Source organism: Ixodes scapularis, unplaced genomic scaffold (assembly GCF_016920785.2).
Source record: "Ixodes scapularis isolate PalLabHiFi unplaced genomic scaffold, ASM1692078v2 PGA_scaffold1__304_contigs__length_218370807, whole genome shotgun sequence".
NCBI lineage: Eukaryota > Metazoa > Arthropoda > Arachnida > Ixodida > Ixodidae > Ixodes > Ixodes scapularis.
Window position 1 is genome coordinate 48,309,250 of NW_024609846.1, and position 13,491 is coordinate 48,322,740.

General features: G+C 44.2%; 2 non-coding genes across 2 annotated transcripts; both read left to right on the plus strand.

Annotated features, from left to right (window-relative positions):
* The first annotated feature begins 336 nt into the window (after positions 1-336).
* Positions 337-418, plus strand: Trnas-uga. The gene has a single exon. It is a non-coding gene; the product is annotated as a tRNA-Ser (tRNA).
* Positions 419-2,292: 1,874 nt separating this feature from the next.
* Trnas-cga lies at positions 2,293-2,374 on the plus strand. The gene has a single exon. It is a non-coding gene; the product is annotated as a tRNA-Ser (tRNA).
* The last annotated feature ends 11,117 nt before the right edge of the window (positions 2,375-13,491 follow it).

The following is a 13,491-nucleotide window of genomic DNA, read 5'->3' on the forward strand; positions in this document are numbered from 1 at the left end:
GCGTATATTCTTGCATAAATACAAAAATACATGCACACGTGCATCGCAACGAATGATAACTGTAACACAAACCGTCTTACAAAACAAGTGTTTTAAGAACGAAGAAAGCTTCGCGTGGAGACGCAACCCGAGTCCTGCCTCCTTTCGCAAACACGCGCGAACGTTCATCCGCTATCATTTCACCCGCGCGCTCCTCAACGCTCCGGGTAAGGCGCGAGTGTCTCCATCTGTGGATAGCGTGTCGCAGCAACGAGACCCAGAGTTAGCGCACTTGTGGTGCACCCGTCAGCTGCCGCATCTCCTCGCATCATCAGCTGGCTCCTGAATTGAGCGTGCGCAGTCGTGGCCGAGTGGTTAAGGCGATGGACTTGAAATCCATTGGGATCTTCCCGCGCAGGTTCGAATCCTGCCGGCTGCGAAGTACTTTTTTTTTCTGAGGGGGAATTTTTTTTTTTTTTTTAGTTTATACAATTATAAATAGATCCCAACCAGCGACAGGTTAAGTCGTAATGCCGTGCGTTATCAGTACCGCGACGAAACGAACTCAATGGACACCTTTGCCGACGAACTTGTCGAACAGCTGCTATGGAATCGACATTTTGCCTGGGTGTCACAATCCTTTCTGCTCTCTTTTAAAACATATCCACACTGTTACAAACAAAAAAAAAAGACGCTTAAAAAAAAACGTACAACTTACACCGATATATCGACAAAATTAGAGTTTACGAGACACTCCCAAGACCCGTTCAAGTTCAACGCTCGGTGCATCAAGAAAGCTCGATCTCACAGCTCTGGAGAGACCATAAAAAACACTATATGTTAAAAAAAAAAACAAAAAAAAAGAAAGGTCAACGTGTAGGCGAGTTTGTGCGTATTAATCATTATGTTTAAATCCTGCGACTGGGAATCTAACATATCTTCAAGTTTTCTTCCCACTCTCAGGGTTTACACATCCTGATTGGGACCACACAAACTTGGACACCACATGGTCAACGAGGAAGCTGCAGCTTGTAGGCAGTACCATGAGTTGGGGCTTTCAGGGTCAAGCCGTCCGCTGATAACCGGAACAAAAAGACAAGCTTTTTCTTTATTTTTGTTTGGAAATAGCACTATATCGCGTAAGCAGGTGAGTGGAAAGGCTTCGCCCCCAGTGCCATCTGGATTCCGGAAAAGTTCCTATCGGAGTCATACATACTTTTTCATTGAATGTGCTGCTTATTTTGTCGTGTTATTTGAGCTTATGTAGAAAAGCAAACAATTTTATCCCCGTGAGCTTTTGTCCGGGTTCACGAGTATGGCCGGTGACCTTTGTCCGCAGAAGGTTCTTTGAAAATCCTGCCACTCCCACAGCAAAACGCGTATTCTCCGCGTATTCTCTTTAGTTTCGATGACAAAAGCTGCAACTAAGTAACGAGGTGAAGCTTTGCGTCTTTTTGCCGATTCTGAGACGGAAATTAGTGCTGGCATCTTCAACATTTGGCACACCCATCGTTCATGTTGACTGGGTGTACAGAGCCTAATTTTTTTTTTTTTTTTTCGTCCGGTAATTACCGATTTTAGCCTCGTCACGAGTCGTCCAGCCGAAATAAACCGATGTTTCAAGAATACATAAAAACCGAAAGCCATCCGCCGATTGTTCTTATTGATAAGCACCGGAAAGTACACACCTTAGTTATACCCAGTCACGGTTATCTGCAGTGCTTGCACTCGTCGCGACTGGAGGAATCTGCACCACGCCACCAACTGCACCAGCCCGTACTGCCCGTGTCGGCCGTACACACTTCTTTTCCGCCTGTCGCTCGCCGCCATGTTTGTTTTCTGTCCTCGGCTTTCTGTCCTGTGAACGTTCACCAGCTAGCCTGCGCCACAACCCTTATTTCTGCAAGTCCGAAAGCTCGCTCCGCATCGAAAGTCGGGCGTCATAGCGATATCCAGCGGCCAATGGCAGCATCCGCGTTTCTCCTTCGGGTGATTGACAGGCCTCGGTAGATCTCACTCCAGAAGTGAGGAGCGCGCGCAGCCTTTTTCGGAGGCGCGCCACCTTTTCGGTCGCGTTCACACGGGCATCGTTTCCCGAAAAAAAGATTAGCCAACAAGATGCATCGTCGGTCAGGTTCACCAGCAAGAAGTCGGGAACGGCTCGATTATCGTTCAGAACCTACTATAAACTATGAAGAGTAGTAACGAGAAGTAGCCGCTTTTACCTCAAATTAGTCGCGATCAATTTGTGGTTAGTCCCTAACCCTGTACAATAATGCATATGTAATAAAGCGTCTCGAAAGAAAAAGGCAAGCAGTCGTGGCCGAGTGGTTAAGGCGATGGACTCGAAATCCATTGGGAAATTCCCGCGCAGGTTCGAATCCTGCCGACTGCGAAGTACTTTTTTTTTTTTTTTTTGTCCGTTTTGTATTTTGATTTATGGCTGTGATCATCCAACTGATGACCGCAAGAGCACTGCACAGGAGCTGCAGGCCGCCACCATACACTGTGCAAAGTAATGTGGTCGTGAACCTGCCTAGCTGCCATTCTGAGAAATCCAAGTCCGGCCCCCCAGCGCTGTTCATTTCCGTAGCTAGGCATTGCTTTTTCGTGGGAAATTTTCACTAAGTTTAGTAAACATTTCCAGCTAAATGGGAGGAGGGGAAGGGAGGGGAGGCATATCCTCCCTTCCCTATCTTAATAATAATAATAATAATAATAATAATAATAATAATAATAATAATAATAATAATAATAATAATAATAATAATAATAATAATAATAATAATAATAATAATAATAATAATAATAATAATAATAATAATAATAATCAATCAATCAATCAATCAATCAATCAATCAATCAATCAATCAATCAATCAATCAATCAATCAATCAATCAATCAATCAATCAATCAATCTTTATTATACAGTGCCCAGGAACAACCCTGAGGTCTTGGTGCTGGTACACTGGTGGATAAAAAAAACAAAAAACAAAAAAAAACACTATACACATCTCCGCAGAAAATAAGATACATTTTTAGCATAATACTAGGCAGTGCACGAGTAATTAGTACAATGAAATAAAAACGAGGCAGTAACAGTAGAGACGGAACACAAGACCGAAGGACAACAACTGCACCACCAGAAAACACGACATGGAGATGACGACATTCAGACATAACAAAGCAATTCAGCAATGCTCATCCTGCACGGGCAAGTTTTGAATAGAAAGGACAAACGTCCTGTAGCAAGGGTTGAAAATATCAAGTTTTTCAGAGTAATGATTCAAACGCTGAGCCATTCTCACAATTGGGTTTACCGGACTAAACATTCTAGAAACATAAAAAGATGACAGAAGACGAGTAGGCACACGTGGGACCCTAAGGCACAGTTCAGATAACAGGCTCGGAGAATTGATGAGTCCATGCAGCGTTTTAAACAAAAATAGTAAGTCCGCGTTCTCCCGACGCCGGTGCAAGCTAAGCAAACCAACACGCTCTAACGCAGACTCATATGTTAAACAGTGAACATCCTCCTTTATGTAGCGATGTTTAAAGATAGAGACAAACTTTTTTTGCACACGTTCGATCTCCAAGGAGTGACTTTTAGAAATTCCATTCCAAACAACTGAGGCATATTCTAACTGTGACCTGGATAGCGAGCAGTATAACGTGATAAAAGCCGTCGGGTTTTTGAACTCCCTGGTTAAGCGAGAGGCAACACCCAACATTCGCAAAGACGAGTTAACCAGTTTACCAACGTGATCAGAGAAACGCAACCCAGAATCAACCATGACTCCGAGATCTTTCATTACACTTACTCGAGACAAAGTCTCTCCTTGAATATTATATGCAAAAGAGATATTGTGAGTTTTCCGAGAGAGCGTCATGACCTTGGTTTTGGACGGGTTCAAGAGAAGGTCATTTTCAGAGCACCATCGGTAGAAAGAACATGCATCTTCCTGGAGCTTAGCACAATCACGTTCAGTAACTATTTCTCGATAAATTTTTATATCGTCAGCATATTGCAGGAATGAAGAATTTAAAACAGCAAAAGAGACGTCATTTACGAAAATTGTGAACAGAAGGGGTCCTAAAACAGATCCCTGAGGAACGCCAGAGCGAGTCCTGTACAACGAAGAGTTCATGTTGTTAACCCGGACATATGCCTCTCTCTCTGACAAGTAGCTTTTTAACCAGTCATGTACTGAGCCACATATTCCATAGGAGGAAAGTTTGGATAAAAGAATAATGTGATTGACTACGTCAAAAGCCTTACTTAAGTCAAAGTAGACAACGTCCAACTGACCTCTGTTACATATTACACGAGATGCAGCAGACATAAAGCTAACGAGATTGGTAGTTGTTGATCTGCCGCTCATAAAACCATGCTGATTGGGAATTGCTAAGTTTCGAAATTTGAAAGACAGGAATTGATGAACTACCATTTCAAAGAGCTTAGAAAATGGAGAGAGAAGAGAAATAGGTCTATAGTTACAAATATCACCTTTTTTTCCCGACTTTAAGACTGGAACAACAGCAGCGACTTTCCACGTCTCAGGAAAGGTTCCCAACCTTAACGAGTTGTTAAATATAGAGCACAGTACCGGCGTGAATATGTCATGATACGTTTTGAGAATCGCAGAGGGAATGCCGTCGGGCCCTACTGATAATGTTGCTCTCATTTTCTTAATACAGGATCGTACGGACTCTTCATCAACATTAATGCAACTTAACAAGTCACCAAACCCATCTAAGTGAGGCAGCACAGGTGCAGAACGCTGCGTACTATCCCTGTAGACGGACCTAAAATGCTCAGCAAATAACTCAGGCACGGACTTCAAATCGCTCTCGTGATTATCCAGGACAATCTTCGACTCGATATGCCTCCCAGAACGTGAATTAATGTACTTCCAGAATTTCTTCGGATTATTGACAAGATCTGATTCCACTGAGCAACGATGAGCCCGGCGGTCGCGATCCAGGACCGTCTTACATTGCTTTCTGCAGTTCTTGAATTCCACCTCCCACTTTAAAAGGCCACTTTTCTTAAACTTCCTGTGAAAGAAGTCCTTTCTTTTCAGTAGTGTTTTTAGCTCACTGGAAAACCAGTTAGGAAAGCGAGATTTAGTAACTGTCCTTAACGGAATAAAAGTATCCATGGCCTTCCGAACAGTTTGCGTGAAGAGCATGACCTGGTCATTCACATCAGGCGACTCCAAGATCAATGCCCAATCAAAACTCATGAGGTAATGATGCATCCCGACATAGTCCCCTGCCGACAGATTATATGAGGTGTGCGGCGGGGAATCACTAGAATGAGCACGAACAGAAGAATTCTCGAAAGAAAGTACTATATCAAGTGCAGGATGATATGTATCCTGAGGAACTAATGGCAGTTCACCCCGTGCTACACGCACACTGTCCATATTTGAGAAGCATAAATCTAGAGCATTAAACTGGTGATTCAAAACATTATTGTGTTGTTTGAGATTTAAGAAAGAAAAGTTTAAGAGCTGGGTGCCTTTCTGCCTGCAGTAAAAGTTGTCCGTAAAAACATCAAGCTGCGGCCAGTTGACTCCAGGAGCATTAAAATCCCCCAAGATTAAGACTTCGCATCCCTGTAAGTCATTCACTGTATTCTCTATGCCAACAAGACAACTATGAAATTCATCTGGCGGTGTCTGGGGAGGGAGGTAAAATAAACCGATTAAAACGCGTACTCCCTTTGCAGCCTCAGTCTCGACCCATACGCTCTCGGGAAATTTCTCTAAGTCTTCGCGTCTCCTAGAGCGGTAGCGCCTGTCGACTGCGACCAACACTCCACCTCCCGTTCTGCTCCGCGGGGTAGAATCACGATCGCGACGGTGCACCTCAAAACAAGGAGGGAAGTAATCGGAGGAGCCGATGCTAGAACACAACCATGTTTCAGTTAAACAGAATATAGAGCAATTGGATAAGGTAACATTAGAGAAAAAGCAATCGGCTTTTGTACGCAGGCCGCGAACGTTTTGGTAAAATAAATCAATGTGACTCAATGTGATAATAATAATAATAATAATAATAATAATAATAATAATAATAATAATAATAATAATAATAATAATAATGCATTTTATTTCCATCAATGGTACACCAATGGAGGAGACCATGGAAAAAAGCTGTGTCGAGACAGCTTGACGAGCCCATGGCCCCCTTATTGTCAATGAAATACAACTTGGTGGTGCAAAAATGGTACAAGAGCAAACATGGAGAAACTATACAATCATAATACAAGTACTGTCTGAAAGCAAAAATAGTGGTTTTATTATGATTTCAGATCTAAAAACACACCGCGAAGTTCAGAGAAAGACATTCCTGCAATGTTAATCTTTTTTTTCATCTAGCCAATTTAGTACCTTAGGGAGCGTGTATTTTAACATTTGATACCCATAGTTATTATTACATTTGGAAACTTTCCAGCATTCGACGTGTCGAGTAGTGTAGGTAGGTATACGGCACTGTAGGGAGGCTAACTCAGAAAAAGAAGCTTGAGTGTCCACTTTGTTCCAACTTAAAAGAGGAAGTCAGCCTATAATTATATAGTTGTTTTATATCAAGTACTCGAAAGCGTTCAAATAGTTGTTGAGTGTGAGAGTGATAGGAAACATTTGAAATAATTCTCAACATTTTTTTCTGCAACAAATAGTTTCTCTAAGTTTGTAAACGTGGTAGTGCCCCAAACAAGGTAACAATAACTTAGACTGGAATAAAAGAATGAGTTGTAAATTAATAATTTAACGCTGGTTGGGAGTATAAACTGATGACGAAGTGTTAGTCCAATAACACGTGATAATCTTGAAATAACACTATGTACATGTGTGTCAAATAACATATTTTCTGAAAAGAGAACTCCTAAAGTCTTAAAGGAACTAAGCATTTCTATTGGGCATGAATTTAAAAAAAAATGTGTTTGTTTAATTCGATTATTTTATTTTTTGGCCGAAAAAGTACTGCTTTTGTTTTATAAGTATTGATCTTCAAGCAGTTACACTGTGCCAAAAGCCTCAAGCTGAGTTAAAGCCATGTTGGCCCTGTCTATCAACTCATTTCCGTTTGTACCTGAAAAAAAAAACAAAAAAAACACTAGTATCATCTACATAGATGATGAATTTTGTCACGGAGTTGATATTGATAATGTAATTTATGTAAATGTTGAAAAGGAAAGGTCCAAGTATGCTGCCTTGTGGGACTCCGGCGGTAATATGTTTGATTTCAGAACTATAACCAGCTATATTTACGTACTGTTTACGATGTTTCAAGTATGATTCTACTAGTTTTAAAGGAGTTCCTCGAGTAGAGTGGAAAGTTTGGCTAGTTGGTAGTTATTCATCTTGGTTTTAAAAGCGCACAGAAGACGAGGACAGAGTAAGAAACACAAACGACGGACGAGCGCTTTTAAAACCAAGATGAGTTCCTCGAATACCGTATTCTAATGTTTTAAGAATGTTGTGGTCTAAATAACCAAACGCTTTCGTAAAGTATACACCTAGCATTAAGTGCCCCCTCTCAAACTCCCGCAAAATGCATTCTTTTTGTTCAAGTAGTGCTTTCTCGGTCGACTTATTTTTTTCGGAACCCAAATTGAGAAGAACTCAATAAATCACATTTATGAGAAAAACTTACTAGGCGATAATGCAATACCTTTTCGATGCATTTTGAAAATACCGGTAAAATTGAAATTGGTCGATAATTGCTTATTTTATTTTTATCTCCCTTTTTAAAGAGCACAAATACTTTTAGCTATTTGCATATTTTTGGGGAATATACCGCTAGTTAAGCTCAGACTAAAAATGTAAGTTAAGCAAGGGGCTCTAATATCCGAGACATATTTGACCGGTTTAATCTGGTCAAATATGTCTCGGATTAGAGCTGGCGAAAAATTGGGCCAGGAGCGGGTCGGCTCCTGGCCCAATTTTTCGCCAGCTCTCTTTCCCTTTCCCTAACTTTAATGCAATAAATTCAATAATCACCTTCTCCCCTCTTCGTTCACTATGTATATATATATATATATATATATATATATATATATATATATATATATATAGAGAGAGAGAGAGAGAGAGAGAGAGAGAGAGAGAGAGAGAGAGAAAGATTTTTTTGTGATTTGTTTTGCAGCCATTTAGAAAGTGGCATCAGCCGACGAAACCGCCGAGCAAGAAATCAAGGACCAGGAAAAGCGAACATTGTAAGCCACTAAGCCACGCCCTATATTTCTTAAGCTATTACAGCTGTTTCGTGTACCTTCGCCTCACTTCCCCCTCATGACATTATGCAGGTTCCTTGCCTCACCATTCCGCATTCCCTCTCCATCTCACCTAATTCGTTTCCCCTTTCCGGCTGACTCGATAACCCTAGGGAGCCTTCATGTGCGCAAGCGCACATGAAGGCACCCTAGATAACCCATCCTTTCCTTTCGGACTGTCCTCCATTTCACGCGGCTTGCATTTGTCACCTGCTCCCGCTTTCCTGTTCCTTTGTCCCCTTTCACGTTTTCCCCCTCTCGCTTCGACGCCTTTTGCTTTCATTTCAGGCGATCTCTTTCCCTTCAGCAACAACAGCTTCTCTTCTACTTTAGGTATTTGGGCCTCATTTCCACGTACATCGCTGCCACAAACCACGCTATCCACTCCCCATTATCGTGCTCATTGCGGAAGGTGGAGACGTCCACAAACCGTAATTAACTGCAATTACAAAATCTCTTTAGCCGTGAAGCTTATTGCATCTGTAAACGGTCGGTCCTGGTGTTCTTGATGCCCTATGTTATATGATGATATGTTGAACGCTCTTGCATGGTGGCTCGTGGCATGCACGCTGTGACGCCACACCATGGTCCTTCGCGAGTAAATGTACCATTTCTCTTTAATGCAGCTCCAGGGTCATGACATCGTAAGGGATCTATCTATCCGAAAGGCGGCAACAGTCGTCGACCCTGGCGACCCTGCTGGCATCCGAGCTGATGTAAAATCTCACCGCGGTACCGCGATGTCAAATCTCGTCGCTCGGTCGGCGAGCGCGAATAATCCAATCAGGTTCAAAACCACTTCGAGCTATCGTCGCTCGGGGAATTTACGACTCCGCTGTCGCCTTCTCCTCCCATCGTAAAGAGTCAGCCCTACCATATCAATATTCATAATAGAGTGTCCGCCTTTGACGACAGGGTGACACTCGCGCCATCGATCGGGAGTCAGTAAAGGCTTTCAAAGTTTCCATACACTGTCAATATTAAATTCGGGTAGAAACAAGCCGCGTTTATGCGATCGAGGACAGCTCCAGGCACTTCCTCGATGACGTCACTCGGCCTCCTCTCCCTTTCACACCCTTCCCCGGAAAAAAAAAATAAAAAGTTTTGCGCATTAAGGCTCGGTTATCAGAGGAAGTAGCGATGCTTATGGCCTTCGAAATCTATATTCTTGATAAGATAACATACATCTAATCTAAAACAATTCTCCACATAAAGTTGGAAATTAATAATGCTCCGTTAGGAGCCGGACTTTTTTTTGTTTTTTTTTAAATTATTTTTACTGCGGTTCTTGAGGTGGAAACGAGTATAGACGGTTAGCGCAGAGCGAGTTAACGCACCCCAGTGGAAGCGCACACGTTAACATTAGCACGCCATGTTTCGGGGGAACCGAGAGCAAAAAATCCACCAGTAAACGAAACAAAAACGAAAGAAAGGCGAGGTAACGGATGCGAGCAGGAAGGAGCAGCTCGGAAAAACGTTAGACGCGAGTCAAAGAAGGTGTCACGAGTCGTCACAGTCAGGCGGAGAAAGAAACCCCAGGAAGCCCGCACTCCCCTACGATGCGTACGCGGAAACCGTATAAATGCACGACTCTTTTTTTCTTCTTTCATTTTTACGGCGTTTTTTTTTTTCCTTTTTCTTTTTTTTTTTGGGTAGGCTAGCGACGGACAAACGTTTACGTGCTACGACTCCACCAAACATCCCATACAAAATGTTAATAAAAAGGTGAAACAGTACGACTGGAAATCCTCTACAGCTCTGAAGGCACAAAACCAAACCGAAATTGTATCCCTGTGGGGTGAGGATAGTGTTTGTATCAACCATGTGTGCGCTCTGAGGCCCGGCGAGCTTAAAGCGCACACTAGTTGAATACAAACGCTATCGACATCCCACAGGGGTACAATTTCAGTTTCGCCCGCAAATCGAAAAATTGGTTTTGCAACATAAACGTTGGGCAAAAAAAAAAAAGAGAAAAAGGTGTTTTTTGACGAACATTCATTTTTAAACACGCCTGCCCTTACCAGGCGAAAAAAAAAATATATATATATATATATTTCCTAGGCTTCAAGCGCACAGCGTGATATGTTCACGTTTCTCGGTTCGCGATTGGTTCTTGGGCATTCCTATCAGCACGATGCCGCCCCCTCATTGGCCGAGGAGCGATCACAAGGTGCTCGGGCCACGCCCCGCGTTTCTGTCAGCGACGCGGCTATGACGTCACGGGGGTTGCGGTGACGTCAGAACGCCGAGCACTGGTTGGAACGAAAGTGGGTAGACCTCACGGCAGCTAGCATTGAGGTCTGTCTACCCACTATCCTTCTGGTCAGAGCCAATCATAGCTCGGCGTTCTGACGTCAACGCAATCCCCGCGATCAAGAAGCAGACGAACTTGCGCTCCACATAACCCAACGTTACTACCCCCCCTCTCACTCACTTCAGTCCGCCTCCCGTCGTTTGAAGCGCCATCTAGATTTTCGTTTCAAAATTGTGTTCCATATAGTAAGGGACCTCACCATAGAGTACGGCGGAACGCTATCCAGAAGCTATGCTGCGAAACGTACGTATTTCATAGAATACACTGCAGTTACCATAGCAGCCGTCCAGCCCGTCCGGCGCGTCGAACGTCGGGAGGCGAGTCGTGGTGGGAAAGAGAGAGAGAGAGTAGGGGGGGAGGGAACTGCTCCGTCACTGAGCTGATCTAATAACGTTGGCATAGCCGTATACGTCTCGAGGCAGCAAATTCATTAGTCTGTGCAGCGTAAAAAATTTCCTTCCTCCTTTTTCGTACCAGGAAACCTACAGACCTGAGCGACGTGACATATGCCCCCGGCTGTTCAGAGCCGAAATGACACGTCTCATTTTTGTTTTTCTCCGGTATCTCAATTCTGACCTGTTTCGTTGGAAGTCTTCGTTAGCTAGCCCGCTTGTAAAGGACTCACTTCGGAACTGTGGGCTAAACGATTTATTTTAAATGTAGATGTACTTTATTTGCAACGGACTTGTTCCAAATTGTTAACGGCAACGTAAACAGTACACGTAATTTATTACAACTAAAAGAGCACGTTACGTAAGACAACAGTTTAAAAGTCTCGAAACCATGACCACACCGAAGGATATAGGCTAATAAACGAGCACCCATACAGAAAATAATAATAAAAAAATGTAATTACGTTTGAACAAGTACACTTCTGACAAGCACGAGTTTCAAAAAGATATCTCCACATCAGAAGTTGTCAGAGGAACAAACACTGCAACAACGAAGCTATTTTCCCTGCTTCGAACGCTCCCATCTCAACGAAGCAAATATTGAAAACGCCCCTGAAAAGGAAAAGTAGGCGAGCCAACCCCGTTTCTTAGCGAAGCAAAAAGCGAAGCCCCGACACGAACAAAAATCTCCCGCCAAAACAATGTAAAGATAGCCCTCGAAGTACGCAAATCCCACGCAACAAAAGACGACGTAGATGGCGACCCTAAAAAGCTCGCGCACAAAGCGAAGCCCCGAAGAGCTATTTTCATCCTCTCCTCGGAGGCAATCAGGGGAAGTATCGGGGAACCGCGAGAGCTCAAAGACCAGACACCGCCGGGGCCCACCGAAATCCACGACACACGGCAGTTTTAAAACTGCTTCCCAGGGAAAAAAGATAAAAGGAACCGCAGAGAGACAACAGAGCTCCACCAGAGCAGCGGTATAATCGTCGCGGTAATTGGCGCGCTTTCAAACGCCGCCCGCAGTATCTATAGCGTTGTGTTGGCCCTCCCCCGACGGACAAACAAGCCGTCATCGAGAACAACGAAAGCACGCGAGAGAAGTCCCCGTCAGCAAATGCATTCTCACCACGAACGTGGGTACGGGCCCAATCCAATGCAGTGTGAGTGTCACGAGACCTTGTGTGTCTGTGTGTTGAGGAGGAGGGGGAGTCACGTGACAGGTTCGCAGCGCTTGGATTGGCTGGGATGGCTCGCGTAGCGCTCGCTGCGGTCCAGCGTAAAATAACACGGAGTCTCCTGCGAGCGAGTGCCCTCAAACAGCGGCGTTGGGGCGTCGGAAGGTCGGAACCAAACCTCTTTGGTCGGAACGCACGCGGGGCGGGCCATTCAAAAGGAAACGTAGAGAAGGCGCAGAGAAGGCGCGATGACGAGGCAGCCAGGCGCGCGCCGTCATTGGTGGAGGTCCCGAGGAAACAAATGCCGCTTGGATGCACTCCGCGAGTAAACAAACGCAGGAGGTGCGCAAGAGGCAGAGAAACCTGCAACTTTTCCACAAGGGCGCCGCCGTCTTGAATTGTCGTCACTTCCACTATGGGCGAAAACATCGTTTTGCCGTCGCCACGCCAATAGAAGACATTTGGAATATATGCCTAACCGTCGCACATCCTCGTTTTGGCTCCCCTCTATTTTTTTGCTAGTTACAGGTTGAAACGTCTTATTATTTTGCCGTCGCCCATACTGGAAGTGACGACAATTCGAGATGGCGGCGCCCCTATGGAAAGCCCGCGTTCGCCCTCGCCACCAAGCGTAGGCACTGCAGTGCGCGTGCGCAGTGTCAAACACAGCGCCACCGCAGCGGGAAATTGCTGAAACAGGGTTTGCTGCCTGCAGTTCATGAGCGCGGTGTGAGTGCTGCGCGAAAGACCGGAACAGCTTTCGGTTTGCTCCAGCGACAATCAATCTGGGACGACTGGTACGCAAATACTGGGGGACAAATACAGAGCAAAGTGTGAAAAACGTTGCCCCAAGAGCTTAAACACATCAGCAGTGGTGTAGGTCCCAGATATCGCCGATGATAAGGTGACACAAGTATTACTACTACTACTACTATTATTAGAAGGAATAGTAGTACTAGTAGTAGTAGCATATAGTGGTGGTATTAGTAGTAGTATATTCCTTCAGTAGAAAGAAAAAATGCATTCAAGAGTACAATAAAAAGAAGAAGAAAAAACCTGTGGACACCGTGCCAGCATTCTCTTTCTTCCTCTTCAATACGCGTATACGTGGATTGGAGAGGAAGAGAAATGACTGAAGGCTCGTATCGTGCACGAGGCGCTGGCACCTGCGGCTTATACGACCAGCTTTTACACCTATAGCACCGCGTAGTAAACGCTATCTCCGTAATAACAATAAAATAAGACGTCCAACAAGGAACCGCTCGTACGAATACAAAAAAAAAAGAAAAAGAACACACCAGGTTATTCGGCAGCTCACAGAACCATGAGAAGAAGTCGCGGAT